Source organism: Mirounga leonina, unplaced genomic scaffold (assembly GCF_011800145.1).
Source record: "Mirounga leonina isolate KUSES-001 unplaced genomic scaffold, KU_Mleo_1.0 Mir_82, whole genome shotgun sequence".
Taxonomy (NCBI): Eukaryota; Metazoa; Chordata; class Mammalia; order Carnivora; family Phocidae; genus Mirounga; species Mirounga leonina.
The window spans coordinates 21,820,102-21,847,635 of NW_023270825.1; the positions used below are offsets into that span (position 1 = coordinate 21,820,102).

General features: G+C 36.5%; 1 protein-coding gene across 1 annotated transcript in view; it reads left to right on the forward strand.

Annotated features, from left to right (window-relative positions):
- DIO2 (iodothyronine deiodinase 2) overlaps positions 1 to 27,534 on the forward strand; it is a 217,740-nt gene that overhangs the window by 127,310 nt on the left and 62,896 nt on the right. Inside the window, 2 exon segments of the mRNA XM_034993091.1 lie at positions 11,715 to 11,809; positions 12,445 to 12,508. The gene's annotated coding sequence lies outside the window, so the exon portion shown is untranslated.

The window sequence follows — 27,534 nt, forward strand, 5'->3', positions numbered from 1 at the left end:
CTCTTGAGCAAATCCCAGGACATTCTTTAAAATGAAGCAGTCAAAAAAAAATAAATAAATTTATTAAAAATAAATAAATTTTTAAATATTTAAATAAATATTTAAAAAATAACAAATATTTGTTAATGGAGTATGCAACCAAAGAAGACTAAAAGGAGACAATCCAGCTGATAACTGGAAGCCACAGTGCAGTTACATGGAGTCGGAAATGTCCATTTCTACCCTGAAGACCATGTGTAACCCTGGGCAAGTGAAATAGCATTCCTGAGGTTCTGCTCTTGCTTCTATAAAATGAGATTCATGAAATAAACAGTGGAGTATTATTCAGCCATAAGGAATGAAATCTTGCCATTTGCAACAACAGGGATGGAGCTAGAGAGTATTTTGCTAAGTGAAATAAGTCAGAAAAAGGCAAATATCATATGATTTCACATAGGTGGAATTTAAGAAACAAAACAGAGGAGCAAAGGGGAAAAAATAGGCAAACCAAGAAACAGCCTCTTAACTATAGAGAACAAACTGATGGTTACCAGAGAGGAAGTGAGTGGGGGGATGGGTTGTATAGGTGAGGGAGACTAAGGAGTGCACTTGTGATGAGCACTGGGTGATTCAAATAAAAATTTAAAATAAATAAAATGAGGTTTATGACATTTAACTCACAGATTGTTACGAGGATTAATTGAAATGCTGTATGTGAAAAGTACTTTGTAAATTATAGACTATGAATAATCAAGGAAATAGGAGAATCCCAACATCACAGATTTGGAGCATGGATTCGATTAAAGCTTTGGTAGAGAGTCATGAAAGGGATATTAGTAGGTGTAAAGCTCCACAGACTACGTATGTTTTGACCTAAAAGCTATTGCTGTTGTTGAAGACAAAAACTTTGGTTGAAGGTAGATAATTGATTTAGAGCAAGGACCGTGTCTTGTTAATACTTATAGTTGCGATTCTAGCAGGGTCTGCCCTGGAGTAGATGTTTAATGCATGTTAAAAGGGATAGGTGAGTGGATGAACAGATGGGTGTGTGGCTACTTAGCTCTGGTTCATTTTTAGGTTCAGAAATGGAAAAGCAGTTTTTAGCTCAGTCTAATACAGTTTCAAAAGAAAACCAATATCATGACTAATAAATATTTTGGTAAGCCTGTAGTGTTTTACCTCACTTTCTAGAAAGACAGGTGATGGCATGAAATACTGCTGGGAAAACTGTGCTTATCCTGTGTGATTGGAAACCACATTTTCTGAATTAACATTGTTGTCAGCCAATGAGATCAAGCCGACTGTTAACTGATTGTTAAAGCAAAAAAGAGGTATAAAAACAATGCCATCAACCTGTTTTCTCATATGCCACAGGGTGCTGCCTGCTGGCAATGGGAACCAATATACTTACTGGGCATTGGGGTGGAAAGGAGGGAGTGATCTTTGCTGGGGAGGCAGCTTTATACAGAATTAGGGGCAATTATGAATGAGACATTACAGTAAGTTCCAAGACTTATTTGAACGTATCAGAACTTCAAAAGCACCAATGTGGTATATCTCATGATTTGTGTGCTCATTTTGATAAGCTTGACTTTTGTGCCCTTGCATTTTGCCCATTAATATTTTGCCCAAATAATTGTGTGTATTTATAGATACACTGCCAGGCTCTTGGTGAATCCAACCAAGTTGCTTTTCTGTTGCACAAACTTGTTTTGATAGTTTGAAATACCCCATAAGGAAGCAAGATTAAAAAAAAAAAATTGACCCCTGGGGGCTAACAAGATAGACATGAAGGTTTATAAAAACAATCCAGTTCCTGTTATTGTTCTCATGAGGAAACTTTCTTGGGATATATGAATGCATCAAGTTTAAGCCTGCTCAAAAGAAATAGGAGCAGATTTAGACAAAGAGGCACAGTTATCAGGCCTATCTATGTCCATGGGGCAACACACGTCAAAGAAGGATGTTTCCTGATGACTGGACAGCCAGTCTCCAGTAATAAAATCATAATTATAGTGCCTAATGTGTAAAGGACAGAGAGACCTGGGATTATAGACAGTAAAGGATGACTGTGGGCAAATAGATATTACCCACATTAGTGTGTCTCAGTTCAATAGGTAAAGATCCATTCCCTTCCTTTTCCCATCTTGAAGACCTTAAAGAATCCTTAGGGTACCTGGAGCAAATAGGTGATCCAGTGGTATTATTAGGTGAAAATTGGTATAGAGAATTTTTCCACTATTTATTTTTCAAGAAATATTTATTGAGCAGACACTATGTGCAGTGTTATTCTAGGTGCTTGGGTAACAGTAATGAACACAACAAAATCCCTGCCCATATAGAGCTTACATTCTGGTGGAGAGGACCAATGGTGACCAATCAACCACATGAACACATATATTATAATGCCAGATAGGGGTAAGTATGGTGAAAAAATATGAAGTAGGCTAAAAAGATAGAGTTGACCTATCACAGATTGGGATAGCTATGTTAGAGGAAGTGGTCAAGGAAGGCTTCTCTGAGTTGAGGCTGCAGGAGAGAGCTTAATAAAATGAGGGAACAAGTCATATGATGGTCTAGATGTGTATTATAAGAGGATGGAGCAGCAAGTGTGGAAGCCTGGAGGTGTTTAAGCTTAGATTTTTAGAGAAGCAGAAAGGAAGTGAATGTGCTTTAATTTGGAAGGTTCACAGGGAAAAGAATGAAACTGGAGAAACAGGCAGGCAGCAAGAGATCCAGGGAGCCCTGTGTAGGTCATGGTTAGAATTTAGGTATCATTCTAAATGTGCTGAGAAATTATCAAAGGGGTTTGAGCAAGTGAGCAATATGATCTCATTTGTATTTTAAATTTGTCTTTCTGCTGCCATGTAGAGAATAAACTTCTTGGGGCAGTCATGGTGTGGAAGCAGGACCAATTATCCCTTCTCATGATCTCTAGCCTACAAAGAATATGAACTCCTCAAGGGCAGAGAGTACATCTTTACATATTGTTCCCAGTGCTTTGCCTTACCCTGGCATAATAATAATAGATGGTTGGTCCTCATGAAGGGTGAACTGGATTCCTTATGTTTTGTAGAGTTTTCTAAGTGATTTCCTGGGATCATGGGAACATAATTATAACAATGACCATATAGAACTTGCAGTGAGATATTGGGGGAGCTGTGAGAGTGTCGCATGAAAGGGGGACAAGAAGTTTGAGTCATATGGAGGTTTGGCTTGAGACCGAAGAACAAGACTAAATGGGGCAGCTGGTCAATTTGTTGTCATGACTTGAAAGGCACTTTGCAAATTTAAACTATGGAAGCATTAAATTTTTTCTTCCTCCTTGTCAGTATGAAATGTATTTGATAAGGTCAGAGAGTGTTGAATAAGAAGTAGGTCTTTCTTCTTTGCTGGGCTCCTCTGGAGACTTGTCTTGACCTGTGTCCATAAAATCACCCTTTCCTAGCTAAATAAAAGAAATCTGTGCAAGCCTCCTCATAATTTTGACTTGTGGGTGTCAGACAAGTCTGTGAGCTCTCGCCCTTATTACAAACGCCATCTCCAGAGGAGGCAAATGTTCTTAATTTTTACAGTCATGATCCAGTCATGCTTTGAGATCATCTGAGAAGTGCTGTAGAAGCACAAAGCATTATTACTATCATTAAGGCAGTAATGACTATGATTATAATGCAGTTAGGGGAGCCGAGGAGGAATGGTAGTTAAGGGTGAGTAAGCTTTACCCCCCGTATATCTAAGTAGGATTTGCTGTATCAAAAACCTGTGTGTGTGTGTGTGTGTGTGTGTGTGGTAGGCATAGAAAGGCAGATGATATTGAGATATCATTACTGGAGGATATGTATTGACATCCATTTTAGTGAAATTGGGTTCAGAAAACATTCCATTCCATTCTACTTAAAACCTAGAGGACAGCTTTGCTTTGTTTCAGTAATAATGTGTTGGTGTAAAATGTGATTTCCTTGCATATCACTTGGGAAGTGATGGTGATCTCAGAAGCTCTGGATGTAGCAGGAGGTTGTGATATAAAGCATTTACTTCAGATATTACTTTAACTGCTCTGGGGAACAAAGGGAAGATGCAGGAGAAAGTCTATACTTTGGCATCTTTGTCATTTACTGTTTCCCCCCCCCCCCCGATTTTTTCCTTGATCTCCATTTTTGGGAATCTGTGATTCTAAAGACCTAACATTTACTCATTCAATAAACATTTATGAAGTATCTATTAAATGCCATGCCTGGTATTAGCTTGTGGGATTAATGGGATGAATATGATTTGTTCCTTGCCTTAAATGTTTTACAGTTTAGTGAGAGAGTCAGACAAGAATATCAATGGGTTTAATGTGTTAAATATAAGCTCTTCCATTGCCTGAGCATCATGATCAAATCTGCATCTTGGATATCTCCCTCTGGGGTCAGTGTGTAGGATGGATTTAAGTGAGGTGAATTGGCAGTAGGGAGAGCTTGATCAAGGTCATTTCAGAAATATAGGTGAGAGATAATTGCCTAACTGTTAGGTTCTTAAAAGTTTTTCAACTCTGAAACCCCAAAATTTGGCATTATTTATTATGAGACCAAGTGAAGGGAAGGACTGGTCTGTAGGATTCAGAAGTTCGTGTGGTTAGACTACTTAGTTCCTCGATGTTGCCCTGGTTATGAGTGGAAGTGGACAGTGATTGTTTCGCAAGAGCGGGAAATGCCTGGATGTTTCCTCTGCATTGGAAAGGTTCTGTGCAATTGAGGAATTGACTTAGAAATGTTTTGTGAGAAGTTCTCACAGAGGGCTAGAGTTGCATGTGATATTTTGGATATGGTCCTAAAGTTTGCCTAAAAGAGCATGCACAATGATAATGACCAAAATTATTACTCCTTTTCTATCAGAGTGGATTGCCAATGGAAATTTCAGAGGCCCTGTTTCAGAATCTGAGAATTATTCTAGTGCAGAGAAAGAAAAGGAATGTGGTCACTGATACTACATCTGCCTTGATTGGGTAGATGTAGTGGGTTTTGGGGCAAGATCCCTGGTCATTTATTTCAGGCATAGGGTTCAACAAGTAAACAAACTCATAGGGCTATACAAGTTGTACTCTGTAAATTCTTCCCTATCCTGAGAGAGCCATAAAACCCATGTCTTTTAAGATTATAAAGAAGCTAATTATTTTATATATGTAATTTGAAAAGACTGAATTTGCCTTTGTATCACTGGGAAAACTATAATCACTATGAATTAATGATGCAGAGTATGTTTACAGGGATCATGTTTTACCCACTTAGAGATCAAACAGCTTGGGGGGACTTCTGGCACTTTGTTTGTATGCAAGTATTTGCTGTTAATTACAAAAGAGGCTTAATTGAAGTCAATCTAACTTCACACCAGACCTGAGTACTGGAATATGGTGACCAGGTATTTTCTATTCCCTCTGCAAGTGTGGTAAAATGAATGACTTTAAATTTAACCAGGAAAGATAAAGTCAGCAAGCCTTGGTCTTAGTACAAGTAATACAACAAACAACAGTAGAAGACTGAGATCAAATCAAGAGAAAAATTTTGATGGCCACTGCAGGGTGACCTGAAAGAGCCAGGTTCAGTGTTGCCGATCCCTTCCTAAGAGTTTTGAAACATAGGGCACCTGGGTGGCTCAGTTGGTTAAGCAACTGCTTTCAGCTTGGGTCGTGATCCTGGAGTCCCAGGATTGAGTCCCACATCGGGCTCCCTGCTCAGTGGGGAGTCTGCTTCTCCCTCTGACCCTCTCCCCTCTCATGCTCTCTCTCACTCTCTCCCTCTCAAATAAATAAATAAAATCTTAAAAAAAAAAAAAGAGTTTTGAAACATAAGTCTTTTAGGGGTGCTTTCAGGTATGGTGAAGGGACTGGATAAGCTCTTTAAGTTCTGTATTAACAATATTATATTTTATTGGAATTACCTTTGAAGCATTTGCAGAAGTGTGGACTATTTTTGAATTTAAAGGTGATACTTACTTATTGCCCCTAAGAAAAGGCTTTCCAACTTCATTGTCAGAAAGCATCTTTACCAGAACAGAAATAACATGGGTTGCATATGGACACACTCCATATTATGAAATCACTCCCTCCTATAGCTAAGTAAGCAATTTTCTTTTTATATCTTCAGAATAAGCAGAAGTGGTCCCCCATGGAAACATGTAAGTGTAATTCACTTGATATTTATTAATACCTTCTCATTATGATAGGTGTCATGCTAAATGTTTTCATGTGCATGATCTCATTGCATCATATTTTATTAAATAAAGAAATAGATATAAGGACTGGTGATTTTTTTTTTTTCAGAGACACAGAGCTAAAATGTGGCAGAGAACAAAGTTCCTGAGTTTGAGGTTCGAGGTTCTTTCTTGTGCATCTTTGGTCATCTGGTCTCACTGATGTACTGTTGATAACTCCCTGGCTGTCAGGCTGAGCCCCAGACAACAGCTCTATCCCACCTACCACCTCCTTCAACCCCCTCTAAGTTATCCCCCAAACTAAGCTCTGGCCTACTCATTGAAAGTTTCCACGTCCGACTTTAATTCCTCAGCTGTTATCTCCATCCATACCCAGTGTTGAGACCAGAACTTCTGGATCCACTTTTACCTTCATAAATTTTGGTTTCAGAGGTCTTCTTAATTCTACACTGCTATGATGTAAAGAAGCATGCTATAGCAAATCTGATAGTTCTAACTCCCAGATGTATATCAAATCTGTCAAATTTCCTCCATTACCACATTTTCCATCCTAACTCAAGCCACCATCTTGAAAGAGACAAAAGTTTGGACTGTGGTAAAAGTATTCTCATACTTTATTATTCAGAGTGTGGTCCGTGGACCACATCTGCATCACTTGGGAGCTTGTTAGAAATGCAGAATCTCATGTCCCACCTGGACTTGGAGAGTCAGAATCTGCATTTTAACCAGATCACCAGATATTCCCGTGTACTTTAAAGTTAGAGAATCAGTGCTCTAACAGACCTCCCCAAACTCTCTTCACCTCCTCCATTACATTCTTCCCCTGTATCCAGTGTGATCTTTAAAAAACGTTAATATGTTTATACCATTTTGCAACTTGAAGATCCTTAATGGCTTCCCATCTCATTTATTATAAAGCCCCAACTCTTCACAATAACCTACAAAGTCCTATAAGATCTGATTTTTACTGACTACCAGGCACACTGATTTCCCTTTCCTTTCAGTTCTTACAACACACCAACCTTGGTTTTACCTGTAGGACTTGACTCATTGTTTCTGTTACTCTGAACACTCCCCTTCTGCTCTTGACATGATCTTAATTTTCTTAAGCTTTCATTTCAGCTTAAACATCACCTCTTGGAGAAGCTGTACCTGGCCACTCTAAGGAGGTTCCTCTAGTTTTTCTCTGTTATAACCATACTGGTTTCTCTCAGAGCATATATCTCAATTTGTCATTATATTATCTATTTATTTCTCTAACAATTGTCCATTTCCTCTCTTTGACCACATAAGGGTAAAACCCATGACTACTTCCCTAGTTCTTAACACAGTGAATAGAGAAGGTACTCTATAAATATTTGTTCAACAAATGAATAAATCACACTGTTGTTTTGTTTCTTGTTGAATTTTTTCAAGAATATATAATCAAAGAGAAATTGTTAGTGTTTAAAATTCTTGCAATTGTTGCTAGTTTTTTTGTTTTTTGTTTTTTTTTGTCATTTTACCCAAATTATGCTGTCAGCTATACAGATTCTGGAAGGTTTTCCTAATACCAACTTTGAACATTATCAGCATAGAGATTTTTGTCTCCAAGCAATCTGCAAATGTGAACTAGTTCTCATTTACCTACTGTATCTAACAAATATTATCCTTATATCAAATATCCAGCCATCTTCTTAATGGAAACCAGGAAATGTTGTCTACAAGTATAATTGCTTTGGTCCAGAGTTGATGAGGAAACATATTGAACAAATATTCTTTTTTCTTTTCTTTTCTTTCTTCAGAGGGTGCTGTAAAGGATGTAGGGGTAATGGGTTCAAGGGCTGTTGTCTTGAAATATTAGGCTGCAACTGTTGGTTAACCCAGGGTCAGAAAAAGAAAACTCCCTTGTGATATATCATTGCACAATTGAATAAAGCACATGTGTAATAGAGACTTATATCTTTCCCTGAAACATCTGGCATTACTCATCATGAGAAGCAGGTGCCTAGGTTGGACGGACCACATGTCTGTTCCAGGATGACACATTTCTGTTGTTTCTGGGTTGCATTTGAATTTTCTTTGGCTCTTGTCAATGCAAGAACGTTAATGAACAAAATGATAGTGCAGAGAAAGATTGCCTAAGAATGAGGGTAAACAAGGTAGCTGCTGCCTCTAGCATGATAAGGTTCTAGGTTGCAGAAAATTAGTAAGCCATTCTGTGATTGACAGCCCATGACAGTCCAGATGTAATGCTTGTATACTTGCTGTGACAAGTTGAGTAACAGCTTCCATGGATGGGGCTTGTCTCCAAAAGGAGTGTTTGCCTGCTAGCTAGCCAAAGTCTTTGTTAGGTGTTAGCCAACCATGGGTCAGGGTGTCATAAAAGTTTACTGAGTTGAACCCTTTTCCCTCACATAAACTATTGTGTTTCATAGGATGAAGGCTTGTGAAAGTACTGGAACAAAGTTTACAAATGTACAATACTTTAGCCAGGGTACATCTTGTCAAACTTACTAAGAGAACATGGTGAAGTCACCTGTCCTGTTGTGCTATTCTCCCTTGTTTTACTCTAGCGTGGTATTAAATCATCGATTGTTAGATTTCCAGGATGAAAACCATCTGGTTATTCAGGTCCATGCACACTGCTTGTATTGTGATCTCTCTGAATCCCATGCAGAGTTTGGCAGGAAATTAAAATTTGAGGTTCTAGTAATGGCAGTGTTTCTCAAGGTGTGGTGTGCTGATTATCTGTTTCAGAATTACCTGGCATGCTTCAGGAAAGTATAGATTTCTGGGACGGGCCCTACTGATCTACTGAATCAAGGTCTCTGACATAAAGATTAAAAGTCTATGTAGTCAACAAATGTTCCAGACCATCCTTATGAATTCTAAAGTTAGAGAATTACTAGCTTCTGTTGAAATTAAGTGTGCTATTTTAAAATTATCTTCTAATAGGCTTTCAATAGAATTGGGGGTTCAAATAATTGACTTTAAAAATAAGAGTGTCATGGATCAGCAATAACCCTACAAAGCATTTTGGCTTGTCAGATTTGACACTAATTAAAATTATCCTAAAGTTAACCCTTAGAAATATAAGTGTCTGAGTCCTGCTCAATAGTGACTCTTTATAGATCAGAGACTTATTTTCAGGAATGGTTTACCTGGTTTGGGGTGCATGCATGTGTGTGTGTATGTGTGTTAGTGTATTTGTGCATGTGTGCATATGAGTGTAAGAAGAAAGGGGAGTTAATTGGGTGCCTGTTGTGTCTGAGGACTTTAGATCACCCCTTCTTATCCCAGGTCAAATACTTATGGAATACTAAGAGGAACTCATCTTTTTTTCTTTAGTGAAATGATTTTATGAGATTTTCTTTTGCCTTTTTCTTTTTTTTTTTTTTTAAGATTTCATTTATTTATTTGAAAGAGAGAGAGCACACAAGAGGGAGAGAGTGAGCATGAACGGGGAGAGGGGCAGAGGGAGAGGGAGAATCAGACTCCCTGCCAAGTAGGGAGCTCGATGTGGGGCTCAATCCCAGGACCCTGGGATCATGACCTGAGCTGAAGGCAGATGCCCAACGAACTGAGCCACCCAGGTGCCTCTATTTTGTCTTTTTCTTTTGCAAGTGAATAGATATTGACTATATAAGCTATTCTCATGACTCTTGTTTGTTTGTTTTAATCTATAGTGCAAAGATGCAAAAAAAATCCTTAAAAACCAGTCAGGGTGTTTTTAGTCTTCACTGCTAGACATAATTTCTTAGAAATGTTTATTGAACAGTGATATACAAACAGAAAACACAAACTGAGCATCACATTTAACCAGCATTGAGATCAAGCAAGAGAACCTCACTGATACCCCAGAAATCCCATTTGTCCCTAATTTCAGTCACTAAAACTTTCCAAGAAAAACCATTTTCCTGATGGCTAGAAGTAATTTTATTTCTCAAAAATATCTAATCATTTTGCTTATTTTTCTCTGTAAATATTAATCTTGCTGCACATATTGGAATCTTTAGCATCTTGCTGATATATATTAATCCAATCTGAACTTTCCTGACTATGTGCTTTTTAAAAAAAACTCTTTTGTTAATTTATAATTCTAAATTTTTTCTTTCATTAAGTGACAGTCTCTACATTCAACTTGAATCATTTGTTTGCTCCATGTTTTGTTTCTAACCTGGAATGTACAAATTAAAATTTCAGGGTGGTATTAGGTGCATAGTTAATATCAATTATGGAACACTTCAGGCAATTGCTTGAACTACATTAGTTTAAAACAGGTAAGTGGGGGTGCCTGGGTGGCTCAGTTGGTTAAGCGACTGCCTTCGGCTCAAGTCATGATCCTGGAGTCCTGGGATCGAGTCCCACATCGGGCTCCCTGCTCAGCAGGGAGCCTGCTTCTCCCTCTGACCCTCCCCCCTCTCATGCTCTCTCTCTCTCTCTCAAATAAATAAATAAATAAATAAATAAAATAAAAATAAAACAGGTAAGTGGTTGATATTTTTTTCCATTTTATCTACTGGGAAAACTTGATCAACAAGCAAACCAATTGGTTGGATATAATAGATTCAGTGCAATAATTCATTGGAACTAGGAATAATTCATTAAGAATTGATATTTGGTGTATTAGGGAACTACAAATAAAACAGCATATAGCGCTCCTAGGGACTGCACATGATTTTCCTTTTTAGTCATAAGTCAGACTGGTATTCTCTGCAATAGGCAAGCCTATTGTCTATAGGATAAAAAGAAAGGTATTATGGGAATGCGCAAAGAGTACTGTACTTGGGGTCTGAAACCTTGTTGCGTGACCAAAGGCAAGTCATATATTCTCAGTAAGAGCCAGTTTCTAAATCTATGGAATGAGGATGATAATATTTTCCTTGAAAAGTTGTGGTGAGAAGTAAATAAGATTAATGTTTCTAACCATCTAAGAAAATGCCTGGACATAGTCTTTGCTCAATCAATGTGGCTTTCCTCTCTTTCCGCATGTTAAAATGGGGGGCCTCTTCTATTAGAAATAAGAATGCACTATACTATATCCTTTTCCATACTTTTTCTATTTATTTATTTCTTATTCTAAAACAAATGCATGCTAATTAGATAAAAATTTGGAGATAGAATTATGTCGATGAACTCCCCTAAGCCCCACACTCTCAGAGACAGCCACAGGAAATATTGGTTTCAAACATCTCACTTACCACTGTATTTTCTTAGTACCCCTCCGAATGCTCTGTATATAGTAGGTCTATCAGCATGTCAGGAATTGAACTTTTCCCCAAAAGATATGAAAGTTGTAAATCCTTTATGACTATTCATTATTGGCTTAGTATGAAACCCAGCAGACCTTCTTGTCAACCTGCTATTTTTCTCAATCCTCAAGGACAGATATTTGTCCTTTTAACTTCTCAAATAGCTCTAGGGACTGAGATTACACTATCTCTTTTTATAAGAGGGTAGGTTTATAGGGCAGATGTTAATAAAATAAATCATTTAAAATTATTTTATTAGACTTTCATTGAATTTTAAAATTAAAGCTAGTTTTTCTTTTCTTTTTAAAGGAGTACAGCAAGGGGAAGAACTGAATCAGGAATCCCAGGAGCTGAGTTGTAGCTCCTGCTCCTTCATTCATTTGTTTCCCTGCCTTGGGATCTAGGTAAGTGCAACTTCAGTTACCTTGTAAAGCAAAAGAAATAATGTCTGCCCTGCTTTTCCTTTTATGCCGTGATTGTGGAAATCAATCGTGATAATGTATGTGGTGATGTGTTTCATGTAATAAAGTGCTATAAACCTTTGTGTTGACATGGTATTAATAGGAAAAATAGTGTGCATAACATTAACATAAATATTTCTTTTGGGCTATATGTGCAAACAACAGAATTTACTTTATTTTGATTTTACTTCACAAAGTGGTTATACCTAGGTCCTTAATCATTGTGGATGAGTGTATAGAGGATGGGAGCAATACCTAGAAGTACAAAATTACCCAACTGCCTAGAACTTTTGTGGATTATCATGTCACCTCTGTACTAAGTTCCAGTCTCGAAATTCAGAACACAGAATTAGAAAAAGAGACAATAATACATTTTCCAGCCCTCATCTTACTCAGGAATAGAATTCCGTTTATATTACCATTTTTGCACTTTATAATTGATACAACATGATGATAATAACTGTTATCCAAAGCATTAAATGGGCTACTTAGCATTTGGGAAAAAATAGCATTAACCATTAAATATTATAATCTTGCATCCCTTAGACATGTTGTAACATTTCTGTGTCTTTGTGCAGAAAGAATCTACATTTTGAGGTTAGAACAAGCTGGTTTTGAACCATTGCTCCACGTGACTGGGGGGTAAGTTGTCATCCCTTCTGAATCTCTGCTTCATTTGAATTCGATGAAATGGTGTATATAGTGTCCCCAGGACAGTGCATGGCACATTTTCGGCATTTTGTAAGTGTTAGTTCCCTTTTCCTTCTCATCACGACACCAAAATGTTTACTTATTTTAACAGATATGAATGTTTGATAATTTAGAATAACATGAAAAATTTACTCCACTTATTTTTCCTATGCATAGTGTAAAAATCCATGCTTTTATCTGCATGGATTAAGAAGCAAAGAATTATATTTTCAAACAAGATGTTTTATTGGGAATTTGTTTACCTTGCCTAATGCAAACATAAGCTACAATTGGATTAATGACTTAAATGTGCAACTAAAGTCACACAGGGTAATAGGAGAAAGTATAGGAGGATATTTTAATCATCTCAGATTGGAAAAGGTTTCCCTTTACGTGAGAGCAACTCAGGGATCATAAGAGAAAAATATGTCATATTTCATTACACTAAAATTTACGACTTCTGGCAAAAAAAACCCACAAACAAACAAACCCATAAAACAAAGGGTAAACTGTGGAAATTTATTTAAAATTCAGAAGCAAAGGCTCATATCCTTAATATCCTCAAGGGCCTTTCTAAAGAGCTCCTACAAATCAATAAAAAAAGATAAACAACTTAGTACAGTAAGCAAAGGTCATGAAAGGGTGTATGTTTAGGTAACTGCTTTTTTCCCCCTAAAGAAGAATTACCTTGGTAGTCTTGAGTTCAAGTCCTGAAAACTCATTAAACCATTAATATTTTAAACCATTTATATAAATGAATGGGAAGACAGTGGTCCTATATTCTGACATTGTGATCAGCTCTGTTTGGAATGAATGAGATTTCTTTTTTTTTTTTTTAAAGATTTTATTTATTTATTTGAGAGAGAGAATGAGACAGAGAGCATGAGAGGGGGGAAGGTCAGAGGGAGAAGCAGACTCCCTGCTGAGCAGGGAGCCCGATGCGGGACTCGATCTCGGTACTCCAGGATCATGACCTGAGCCGAAGGCAGCCGCTTAACCGACTGAGCCACCCAGGTGCCCCGAATGAATGAAATTTCTTGACTGAAACCTCTAAGTTTCCTGAAAAAAATGCTGTTTAAATTTTAGGTTTTTAAAGGGGTGATCTTTCTAAACATGCCTCTTTACTTTGTCTTCTTTCTCAGAGCATTAAAGAACATATACTTAACACTTTCTTGATGGCTTTATTCATCATCATGAGCATTGATTATCCTGTGCTATAATGTAGTGCAATGAGCTTAGGAAGAGCTCTTTACTCCTGTGCTCATTAGGTTAAGATTGCCATGCAGTTTGAATTCTTAGGGAGATATCAACACTAGCAATAAAAGGCAATCCTATAAATTACAGTTACCTTTGAAAATTCCCTAGGGAGTTTCCCCTGTGGAGATCGATATATAATCAGTCTCTCAAGAATTCCAGAATAGCCCATTTTTTTTTGGCATTGGAAAGGTTTGCTTTTACTCAGAGGCTCAGATAAGGTAGTTGGTTCACAATGTGGTATCAGGTTCTATGAAAAAATATCTGCATTTAAACTCTAGGGCACTTGCTTTGTGTTTATACTTTACATCAATGTGCTGATTACATTTTCATACCTATTCTGTGAAATACCCATTTTATAGGTGAGTCAATGGAGGCTTTGAAATATGAAATTCCTCACCAACTAATACGTGGGAGAGACTGTCTAATTTTGAATTAGATTAATAGAATTGTGTGTAAAGTAAAAATAAGAAGGCTCTAAGTGAGAGTCCAATAAACTTTTCACTGAATGAAATGTGGAAGTTTTAGGTACGAGCTTTGGAAGTAAGTGCATACTAGCTGTTCAGAGAGATGACCATCTTCTGTTCATCATGAGCATTCTGCCTAGGTGAGGTATTACTTTGCAGAAATGATAACTAAAGTATGAGGTGCCATAGTTTATAAAGATATGTTTTTGATCATGTATGTGGCTTGCCACACTGTATTATATAAAACACATTGTGATTGAGCAATGAATTTCATCTTCTCCTGGGTATCTCGCATTTCACACCTCTATACGTCATTGTCCTCATGAATCTTTCATTGTGCCTCAGAGTTGGGTAATAGAGTTGAGCATATCAGGGATGGAAGCTTTCCTGGAAGGGATGTCTATAATCAGCTGATGAACTGAATACAATTGGCTATGCATGATGTAACTCCTACCATATACACCCCACAGGAAAACCCTGAGTAAGGGAAAACAAACTCACCACGGCATGTTTACTTTCTATTTGTGATTGCACAGTCTTGGTTTCCAGTACTCTGGAATCAAAAATGGTGATGTGAATAGCAAGAGTTAAGGTGAGGCTTTGAGAAACAGGAAATTTTATATAAACCTTCCTTGTAATTGTGATTAAATTACCTAATGTTCTTCTGTTTTTTCTAAGAAGATATTAGCTAAAGAATCATTTTCCAAACCTTATTTCAAGCAGTTAACTCTAATTCTTGCCCAAATGTTTGAGATTTTATGACATTGAAACTTTTTCCTATTCTCTTTTCATTGTTCTCAGCGAGAATTCCTTGCAATACTCTTAGGATACGTCTCTGGTGTCTTTTTTTTTTTTTTTAAAGATTTTATTTATTTATTTGACAGAGAGAGAGACAGCAGAAGAGGGAACACAAGCAGGGGGATTGGGAGAAGGAGAAGCAGGCTTCTGGTTGAGCAGGGAGCCTGATGCGGGGCTCGATCCCAGGACCCTGGGAGCATGACCTGAGCTGAAGGCGAACGCTTAACGGCTGAGCCACCCAGGCACCCCTCTGGTGTCTTTTTAAGTCATGATTCCCCTCCACTCCCCTCCCCTCCCCCCACATAGCTGCTCCACAGGAAGAGCCAGCTTGAACACATTTGTTAAATTATACATTTTATCTATCTATATTTTATTCTTTTATTAAGCCCCTGTTGCTACAGAACTTCCTGTTTCTAATGTTTGAGCTGCCATGAATTACTCCTTTTTTTTTTTCAACTTCTGAGTTTGAAATTACTCTAATTTCTTTGTTTTGTAAATTCATGTGGATTGGCTGCTCCACTTTTAGCTCTTCCCACCGCACCTTCCCTTTTGCCTGAGAGAATGTTGCTAGTAGTGGCCACACTTTGGAAATGGTGGCTAATACCATTCACAGGCTGGTGACTTAGGGCTCTTGCATAACCCCTTCAGGCCTACTGTCTTGTCTACAAAATGCAGATGATAATAATAAAATACCTTGTGTAATCAATGTGAGGATTAAACAAATGATGCATATAATGTTCTTGGCAAATTGTCTTGTGTGAGAGAAATGTTATGATTGTCATCTCATTTCTTGGAAGTTCTTTTGTATTTGTAACTTCATCTACACTTTGCAGTTCATATTCACTTGGTAATATATGTAATATATGTTAAGTTGTCTTGATTTCAGTTTTCCTTCCCATTCAGATTGCTCCTTACCTACCTAGCTACCACCCTATTTTTCTCCTTTCAGTAGACATTGTGTGAAGGAATGTTCTATATTTTCAGCTCTGGGTTCAAAATTTTAGAAGCTGTCAGCTCTGAAAACACTGTGGTACCCCCACCCCCAGTACCCATCCATACATAAATCAAAGTAAAGTTGTATTTTTTGAAATAATACAAAATCCTATAATAATAATAACCTCTAGTTTACAGATGAAAAATATGAGCTTTAAATGATGAAATTAAAAGCAATTTTACATGTTATAGTTATGAATTTCTGAGTCAGTTCACTATACTTGAACTTTTTACTTTTTCAGAGGAGTAGCTGTTGAGCTATTAGTCTCTGCATTAAATAAGTCAGCCTTGTTAAGCCAGGTGCCATTTCTTTGGCACACACAATCACACACATATACACACTGTCAGTAAGCAAGAATTCTTGTCCCCTCAAAGGTCCTTCTAGCAGGACTAAGAATCAGACCAATTAATAGGAGAAAATAAAATTTAATAGCATATGCATGGGGAATCCACAAAGACATGGAAATTCCAAAGATAGTCAGGCAAAATGAGGTATATATGTCATCCTGAATTAAGGAGAAAAAGGTAGGGGTCTGGGAATTCAGAAGAATGCAATTCACAGGGCAATAAGAAGAGCTGATGTTCAGTAATTAGATGTTACCTTGCCTTGCAAATGGGTCACTTACATAAAAATTAACTTTGCTAATAACCCTTATTCTGAGGAAGATGCCCAATTTAGATTCTGCTTTGTAGTTAAGGGAGGGGCAAAAGTTTTTCTTGAAACTGCAGGGGTCTACATTGCCTTCAGCTCAAAATAATGTTCATGCCAAAGTGACCCATCTTGGCCTTGGCCCCTACAACACATACTACTCTGTGTTTGTGTGTGTTTATATAGTTATATAGTTAACTATCCTATATAGCTAATATACACAGTTACATAGAGTCATGATATTGTTCAAAGTGCATAGGTCTGGAGGGAGATTATAAGACAGCTGTTACATCTGTCATTTGCTAATAGGTTTTTGTGTAGGTTTCTTAACATCTATGAGTCTCCTTTCCTGGTCTGTGAAAATGGGATCATAACAATATTTGCTTCTCAATGTTACTGTGAAGATTGGGGAAGATTAGGTAGGCGACACCATTTGAGAAGTTATTTAGCACTACATAACTTAAGTGAATTAAATTTAAAAAATGGCATACTTTCTTTGTCCCATTAAATCATTAAGATGTGAGTACGAAGTAATTGTTACCTACATATCTGTGCTGTTCCTGGCTGCTTACGGAGCAAACTGTCTCTTTATCACTAATGTGTGAACACCAAGATGAAAGTCTTGTTTCATGCAAGGGAAAGGCCAAGGGGCAGATGTGAACATGGATATCTACTTCATAGACTTCTTGGGAGGTTTAAATTCCTTATTTTTAAAGTGTTCACCAGACTGCCAAGTGCACAGGAAATGCTAAATAAATGTGGTGTTGCTGATTTTTATTGGTGCACATCTTTGGAAGCAGGGTCCATTCTGATTTTTGGCCAAAGTCAGACTCGAGGTTCAGGATTTGAAATAAGTGAGGGTGAGAGTGAGATTGAGGTGAGGACATCTAGAATGAACATGGAGACAGGCAGAGTTTATGTAGAGAATAGCATCAGTCCACATAATGTTCATGAACAGTGATTCTGGATAAATTTTTATGGACACTGATTCTGGAGAGCCAAGTTTATTTCAGAAAATACTATAATTTCTCATTGCCTTTATGGAGGATGAGTGATGTAAATCAGAAGGCCTTTATTTTTCTGCATGTCAAGGGGATTGAGTGCAATTTGGAGGTAGTCCCTGAGGCAGAGCTGAAAATTTCAGCATTCTGAAGGGAGATGTGCTTGAAGATTCTGAGAATTTAGGGTGGAAAGAGAAGAATAAGCAAGGTTGGCTAGCATGTGGAGAAAGAGGCGAGACAAAAAAAAAAAAAGTCTTGGTAGTGATTTGGAAAAGAAAAGAAACATCTAATAGAAGCCTTTAAAGGCTTTGGAGAGATGTGTAATTTAAATCTCCTCCTCCATCTTCGCTACAAAATCTTCAGTAAAATCTGCACTGCTCCTGAGTACTTTGGTGTAGATGGATTCTTTAGAAGAACTGTGAGACAACAGGGGTACCCCTGACACAGAGATAGCACAGAGCTGGTGCATTTGAGAACATCTGGGCCACACTCTGCTTTTTCTGTCCCTTTTACCCTGACATTTATTGTTCTTGGAGGCTTCTATTATGCAGAATAAGCTTCTTTTTTGTAGCTTTTTAAATATCCAGATTTGAATTCACCTTCAAGTTAGGCTCTGTTCCCTGGAACCCCCAATTCTACTTTAAATCGCCTGAGAGCATGCGTACTATTTTGTTGTGAGGGTTTAGATGTATATAGTTCAAGGGATTAGGAGGCAAGATCATGGTGATGGTGGTATTGAGAATAGCATTAGTTGCTGCTGGCTATAGAGAAAAGCATAATGTAATGGAATAATGAAAAAAGTCCATGTAATTTTTGAATTAGATCCACTTGAAGTTGAATCAAGTTTCTGTCATTGTCTGCAATGTGACCTCAATCAACTTATATAACTTCTCTAAAATTTAGGTGTTCTCATCCATAAACCCTTTCTTCACAGGGTTGCAAGTTTGTTACCCATTAGGTAGGCGACACCTAATGGGTATCACGATATCGTTGTAATAGTAGTAGAATGGCAACAGGGTGAAAGAGTCTAGTAGAAATAGGTAATAGTAGTAGAATGGCAACAGGGTGAAAGAGTCTAGTAGAAATCATCATTGCCTATTAAACCAAAAGATAGTTTTTTTCTTGGTTTTAATATTCCTCTTTGCTAAATATTTTGTAGAACACAATTAGTACTATGATATACCAAAAGAAAGATGCACTTTGATAAATGTTTTCTCTTTCATAAGAAAGCAATTGTAATAGTCAACCAAGTCTTCAGGTATTCTTTATTTTAATTGTAAATAATCTGATAAATTTCTAAACATTCAGATTCATAGTAATAATTAATATTGACTGCCTATGTATAAAACTCAATTAAAAAAATTATCATTATTAAACTACTGAGAGGATAAACAACTTGATTTTTTTAGGCACAACCTTTTCGATACTGGTAAATTAAACATTTCCAAAACCAATTATATATATCACCAAATAGAAATGGGGATATGCTACATTTGCAAATGTATTCTTATCTTAAAATTTGTATTATTCAATTAGCACATGAACTTAAAGTATATTAAAGGGCAGGACTACTGAACCATTTATTAGACAGAAAGTATGAAATTACTTATTCTCCCAAGTCAGTTTCAAATGTCTAGTGCATCTGGAGCTAGGAAATGCCAACCAATTTGAAAGGAAATAATCACAATCTCTTTGCCAATATTTTCTGTCTTAATAGAATTAAGGATTATGGCTAACAATCCTTTCCTTTGGCTGTTGCTGGGCAAAAATTTACCTCCTATAAATCTTGCTTATATAACAAGCATAGTGGTACTTAAGAAATATAATGGATAATAATGGCTGTTTTGTAGAAATATCTTTATTAAAGAAAATGGTAGTTCCAGTATTTAAACTTTATGGAATAACTAAGGGGGTTTAGAGGGGAGGTTATTTTTAAGTTTCTTAATCATGATACTTGTAGAGCATTGGGAATATTGTTCAGCTTTGTTTCTATTAAAGGGATAATCAAAAGCTAAGCATAACTAGTAATCTCTTGAGCAACCAATATGCAATCATTTGGTAGAAAAAAAAGAGAGACATTAGAAGGCTTATACAATAAAGAATTTTTTCCAAGTAAATTTTAAAATCACTTTAATAGGGACTAGTTGATAATTAATAGAATCCATTACTAAGAGTGGATGGCCTGATCTAGTATTTTAACAAGCATATTTATTCATCTTCAAAGCCAGGGGAAAATGCTTTTGAAACTAGGTCAAAGGGAGAAGTGGTTTTTCTTGGGCTATTGTATGATCTAATATTGCTTGACTTCTATACTGTAGGGTAACAGGCGGCAACAACGATATCGTGATTTGTTTATATTTCAAAGAAACACATGAAAGACTTTATTTCATTCTGCAGAGTTGAGAACTTTTGTGATTCCTCTACAGTTGATTTTAGGGCTTTATAAAGATCTTAACAATAGATTTTGTGATTTTTTTTTTCAGGTCTTATCTAAAGCAATCTAATTTCATAATCTTCATCTCCATTTCTATTTCCACTTGTACCCCTATCTCTATCTGTATCTCTGTCTATATAATTCAGTCTATAAAATTACAACACTATAGTAAGATACATTTTAAAATCTGGGTGATATAGCTATGTCTTCCCATGTTTTAATTAATATCAGTTTAGGTTATTTCAGTTTAATGTGCCTAAACTAATAAAGCTACTTTCATGTTTATGCTTGATGTTAGCAGATGCACTTGGCATTTATGAATCATGGCTGATGCTGAATAGCTGCAGATGAACTGTTTCTTTCTCAGTCTTGACACTTCTTACTAAAGTCTAAGAAAATTCTGATTATTTTAGGAGATACGATGAAAGTCATTAACATTATCTCACCTGGGGAAAGAAAGCTGTTTGAGAATCTTCTAGGATAGAATCTTGAAAAATACTGGCCAGTTAGTCTCCATCTATTCTGAAAAATAGTTTTAAAGCAAGAAGATTTTTGTTAATTTCTAAGGAAGAAATTCCTAAGAATAAGGATTTCAAACAGTGACATGACTTTCCAAACATAAGCCTGGCATTTTTTTCCCCCTCTCATCCATAGAGAAAAAAGTAATCCACGGGAGCCACTGTGGACATAATGGTTAGAGGTAGAGGACTTCCCTGGAATCCAATGAATCAATCAGATACTTTTTTTTCCCCTCAGTAAATCTTTTTTTTTTTTTTTTTTATTGGGAAAGTTCAGTATGGACTAAATTTTAAATTAGTTTTAATGTGTGTATGTTAGTCATTTCATGATAAGAAGCAACTTCTGTGAAATAGACCAGTTGAAATGACAACCTTTGCTAGTTTTAGACAAACTTAGGAAGTTGATAGAGTTATTCTTGGTATTTTATTTCTTTTACTTCCTCTTTCATAAATCCTATCTCTTTCTGGTAGGCAGCATGGTGTAGTAAGAAAGTATTGGACCTGAAAATGAAATCCAGTTTCCCATATAGCAGTTGTTTATCTGGTCCCAGTTGCTGAACCCGAGTCTACTTCCTCATTTCCAAGATTATCAGTCCTGCTTTATGGAGCTGATATGAGCATAACATGACACTTCACAGAATACTTGAAACAGAAGAAATGTTTTCTTTCTTTCCCTCTTAAGATCTCTCCTCTCACAAAAGAAAGTAGTATATCTAAACCATCCTAAGATGTTACTGTCTTAATAAGTTACTCTCTTCCAGGAATATTTGAGTTTAGAAATAGCCTGTGTAGAATTTTAAATAACGTATCATAAGTGAGGAAGGGAGACATTTAAGAATACAAGGACACTCTCAGTTCCCTCAAATAATGCTACAGAAGTGATCACATACATCATTTACATATAATTCTGGCCAAATTGCTCATGGTATCAGCTAGTTGGCCAAGGATGTTTGGCTTCATGACTTTGATGTGAAGACCATTTATATGACATTTTAAAATGATGACATACTATGAAATATTATTCAGTCCTTAAAAAGGTACACAATTCTAACACATGCAACAAGATGGATGAATCTTGTTGAAGTGAAGTAAGTCAGACACAAAAGGACAAATTTCGTAATCTTCATCTCCATTTCTATTTCCACTTGTACCCCTAAGCTAAGTGAAGTAAGTCAGACACAAAAGGACAAATTTGGTATGATTACAATTATATGAGATACCTAGAATAGTCAAATTCATAGGGATAGAATAGTAGTTTTCAGGGCTGGGGGAAAAGGGAAATGGAAAGTTACAGTTTAATGGACAGAGAGTTTAAGTTTGGGATGGTGAAAAAATTCTGGAGATAGGTAGTGGTGATGATTGCACAACAATGTGAATGTACTTAGTGCCACTGAACTGTACACTTAAAAATGGTTAAATTCAGTTAATTTTGCATTATGTATCTATGCCACAATAACAAAGGTAAAATTCTTAATACAAAATAATGATATAATGTAAATGCTGAAAAGTACATGGATTCAAAAACAATGTCACAGGCTGGGAAAAAATATTTGAAAAGGACTGTTACCACAATATACAAAGAACTCTTATTTTTTTTTAAAGAGTTTATTCATTTATTTGAGAGAGAGAGAGCTTGAGCAGGGCGGAGGGGTGGGATGGGCAGAAGGAGAGCAAGGAACAGACTCCCTGTTGAGCAGGGAGCCCGATCCCAGATCTCAGGACCCTGAGATCATGACCTGAGCCGAAGGCAGACACTTTACCAACTGAGTCACCCAGGCGCCCCTAAAAAGAACTCTCAAAACTCAAGAATAAGAGAATGAACAATTCAATTAAAAAAAAAATGGCCCGGGGCACCTGGGTGGCTCAGTTGGTTAGGCGACTGCCTTCGGCTCAGGTCATGATCCTGGAGTCCTGGGATCGAGTCCCACGTCGGGCTCCCTGCTCAGCGAGGAGCCTGCTTCTCCCTCTGACCCTCCCCCCTCTCATGTACTCTCTCTCATTCTCGCTCTCTCAAATAAATAAATAAATCTTAAAAAAAAAACATTTCTTAAAAAAAAAAAATGGGCCAAAGACTTTGAAAGACATCTCACCAAAGAAGAAATACAGATGACAAATGGCATATGAAAAGATGCTCCACATCATATGTCATTAGGGGCATGCAAATTAAAACAAAAATGAGATATCACTACACCCCTATTAGAATGGTCAAAATCCAGAACTCTGACACCAAATGTTAGCAAGGATGTGGATCAACAAGAGCTCTCATTCATTGCTGGTGTGTATGCAAAGTGGTACAGCCACTATGAAAGACAATTTGACCATTTCTTATAAAGATAAAACTACTCTTGCCATATGATCCAGCAACCATGCTTTTTGGTATTTACTCAAAGGAGCTGAAAACTTATATCCCCACAAAAACCAGGACATGGATGCATAGAGTAGCTATATTCTTAATTGCCAAAACTTAGAAGAAACGAAGATGTCCTTCAGTAGGTGAATGGATAAATTGTATTAAACCTAGACAATGGAATATTATTCAGTGCTGCAAAGAAATGAGCTGTCGAGCCACGAAAAGGCAGAGACCCCTTAACCAAAAGTGAACGCTAATGTAAAGTATGGACTTGGGATAATAACAATATGTCAATGTAGGTTCATCAATTATAACAAATTTACCACTCTGGTGAGGGATGTTAATAGGGGAGGCTCTTCAGGGGGATATGTGGGGTCAGGGATTGTATGGTAAATCTCTGTACCTTCCCCTCAATTTTTCTGTGAAACTAAAACTGCTCTAAAAAAATGTCTATTTTAAAAAATGTACACAGAGCATGATTAAATAGCTTGGTGGATTTTAATAAACTTGAACTTAATTTTTGTAACCAACACTCAAATCAAGAAATAGAACAATACTGGCATACCAGGAACCCCCGTGTAGCTCTTTCTAACCACCTGCCATGACTAACCACTATCTCAACTTCTAACAATATAGATTAGATTCCCCCCTCTTTTTTTTTTTTTTTTACTGGATACAAATGGAATAATACAGTATATACTCTTGTATCTGGCTTCTTTCACTAACCTGTTTTGTTTGTAAGAGACCATCGATATAGTTGCCTGTAGTTGTAGATTGTTTATATTCATTGTCACATAGTATTTCATTGTGAAAATATCCTGTAATTTATTGATTCACTCCACTACTGATGTATTTTTGAGAAGTATCTTGTTTTGGACAATTATGAAGTGTGCTTCTATGAATATTGTACTGCATTTTTTTTGTGAACATATGGTACATTTCTGTTGAGTTTATACCTGGGAGTAGAATTGCTAAGTCATAAGGTATGTAGATATTGTTAAGCAATTTTCCAAAGCGGTTGTATCCATTTATACACCACGAGCAGTGCTCTTCATCCTTAACTTGCTCTTCATCCTTAACTTGCCTCACCAATTTTGTTTTTTTCTATCTTTTTATTTTAGCTCTTCTGGAGGGTAGCCATATAAATTCATATCATTTTTAAAATGACTTCTTAATTGCCTCTATTACACATACCTAGATATCTCTGCTTTTGGTTAAGTTGATGCTCTGGTTAAAAAAACAACAAATTCCTTTCATTCTTTTACCTTACATCTAAATTCTTATTTCACATCATCTATTCATAAATAAAACAGTGGATTTTTGGTCTAGGTTCTACTTTTGTTTTCTTGGCAAACACTTCAAAAGGCAACTGTAGGTAGCATCAAGATTCCAGTGTCCTGGTATGAATAAATTAAAACAGTCGTCTCTGCAGAGTTAAAAATCTGGCTAAATGCTTTTGAAATATTTTGACAACTGTTCTACTGTTGGAAATAATTTGGGCAGCCTGTTTTTTATAGAGAACAGAACAAAATAGTCTGTCTGAGATCTCAAATGGGTATAATTACTGATATTGACTAATAAAAGTTAATTATTTAGGAGTATCCAGGATATGTAGAAAAATTGGGCCTTTTACCTAGCAGCTAAATAGGAATGACATTAAATCATACTAACTCAGATTAATTGAGACATAGTCATAGAAATATTAAATTTGAGTCATATGTATATTTAATTGAAGTACATTGATATAAAATATTAATTTCAGGTATACAACATAGGGATTCAACAATTATAAACATTATGAAATGCTCACCATGATAATGGTAGTCATAATCTGTCACCATCCAAAGATATTATAGTATTATTAACTGTATTCCCTATGCTGAACTTTTCATCTCCATGACTTACTTGTTTTATAATTGGAAGTTTGTACTACTTAATCCCCCCAATTGGTAACTAAAGTGTTTGTCAGAGGCCATTGAGGAATTTGCTAAATTCCTAAAAAGTGAATGGATAAGAAGAATTCATAATATATTACTTAAGGATTGATAAAAAATTAGGTACTCAAAATTTTTCTAGTCAGTTAAACATAAACTTTGCAGTACCATATATATTTGCTATTTCATTAATATACCATTTTTCTTTTAGCCTTTTTCTGATCTATCACAAATTCAAACTGAGTAGATTATGAATTAACAAAGTGTTTTTGTAATACTCTGATCTTCAGGGATTCCCAAGATTAAAATTACATCCAAACAAAGCAATTATTTATATATCAGATTATTTATATAGATTGATAACATGTGCACACAGTTTCTAAAAATCAATGAACCAGCATTATGCATTGCTATAACTGCAAAAAAGTATTATACTATTAATAATATATTTCTAGATACTCAAAAGTTACAAAATCCATTCAGGTCTGTCAGTCTTGTTGTGTCTATCATCAGCTGTCACTTAAGGGGTAAGCAGTTTAAAGGCTGAAGATGCATTTTCATGTTTACACTAGAATTCAGCCCCAGAGCCATACCACTCTAGGATGGCTGAATCTCTCTGATTTTGAAAGAAGAGCCATCATGACTCTTCTTATTTAGCTATCCTTGAGGGGCATATAAGGATGCCCTTGAGGTATTAAATTAGATGGGTTCATCCCTATGCTAGTGTTATTGGGGGTTTGCCAAAGGAATATAATACTTAGTTGGTACTTCAAAAGGCTTGTGTGCCAGTTGAAAAATTATACTTTATAGTTTTTAAATAAGCAAGTAGAGTTCCAATGCTCCCTGCCATTCCATTCACCACAAAACTGCCAGAAGTGATCTTCAGTTGCTATTTTTATTGGTTAGTAAGGTCATTCTTGTCATTCTTTACTGTGATTTTTTTTGAAACTCCTTCCTATCCTTAACACAATTCTAGGAGATCTGCTCTTTATTTTTTATTTCACTCTCTGTATGTAATTTTCTGATTTCCATATATCATCCATTGGCTTATGTTATACTTGGAGAATGCCATTTCTCTTCCTAGAAGATATAGTATGCTAGAATATAATCTTCACAGAGACAGGGAATTTTGTCTATTTTTTGTTGTTGTTGTCACTACTATATCCCCAGTGTCTAGAATAATGCTGGGCACATGGTGGGTTCCCATAAGGTTTGCTGAGTGAATGAGTGATAAATGGCAATTTAAGCTTCAGGTAAATTGTAGCAATTAAAAAAAAATGAAATTGACATGATAATTTAAATCCAGTTTTCCAGATATCATTGGTAAAAGAATACATTTATCTTACTCAAAACTTCCAGATGATCCCAGAAGGCAAACCTCATGAACTCCTTTCTTCTTTTTTTATAGTAAGTTGCCTCGTCCTCAAGCTGAGAGCCTACATTTCATCTCTCCTTTATTGCCAAAGTCTTTGCAGGAACAAACTGTCTCTACTCCTTTGCTGATGGGTCAGCCTTCTTACTTCCTCCTCCCATTTCAGTCTGGCTTCTCTCCTACCATTTTCCTGGAGTTCTCTCACTGATGTCACCAAAGGTCTTCCAATTTTGAGATTGGATTATCTCTTCTAGACTCTCATTTGACTCTTGGAGGATTGGACCTCTTAGCCTGTCTCCTTTTCTTAGGCTTTTATTTTTCCCTTTCCCTTGGTTCTCTTCCTAAATTATTGCTTATTTATGAGCTCCCTTTTGGACTTCTCTCTGTTTTGTTGCAAGGAGAATTCGTCTTCCTCAGCCCCAATTCTCTTATTATACATCTTTCCTATCATGACCTTATTCATTCCCTTGACTACAACACTGATCTCCATGCTGCTGATTTTCTAGTCTATATCACCACCCCTAAGTCTCACACCTTTATGCCCCAAAGCTTTCTAAATTTCCCTGGCTGTATGTCTCTTATATTGACATATTCAAATCTAACCTATTCAAAATTTAAATCAGCGCCATCTCCTGTCTGCCTATTGTAGGTTATAGCATTACCATCTTCTCAGATACTCAAGCAAGGTAAATAATATTTATTCTTGACTTCTCCTTTCTCCTCCATATCTAGCCAACTCAGCTGAGTATATGCACTTTGGGCGATTCAAAATTTTCCCCAACCTGTGCAAGTCCACAAATGACTATGCAAGGGACACACGTATTGAGTTAAGGGTTACAGAAAATTTTTAGTAAGTAGGAGTATTTGCAAATACAGACTTTGCAGGTACTTAGGATCCACTTGTACATTTGAATCCCCCTCCTTCATTGTTTACTTCAGGTGCTCATCATTTTTTTCTTGGGTTATATTTGCCTAATTATTATCATTGACTCAGGTCTCTCTTTAATTCCTCCTCCTACTATTTTTTAGAGCTCATGATTAATCTTGTTGCATTTCAGTGTAAAAACTTTGTGTTAACCCCAGTAGGGAAGGGATATATTTAAATGTATCAGCGTAGCATATAGATTAGCCCCAGCCTACTTTTCCAGTTCCATCTTTCATACCTGCACATGCTACTTTCTTTTTGGACTATTCAGTGTTCAACAAAA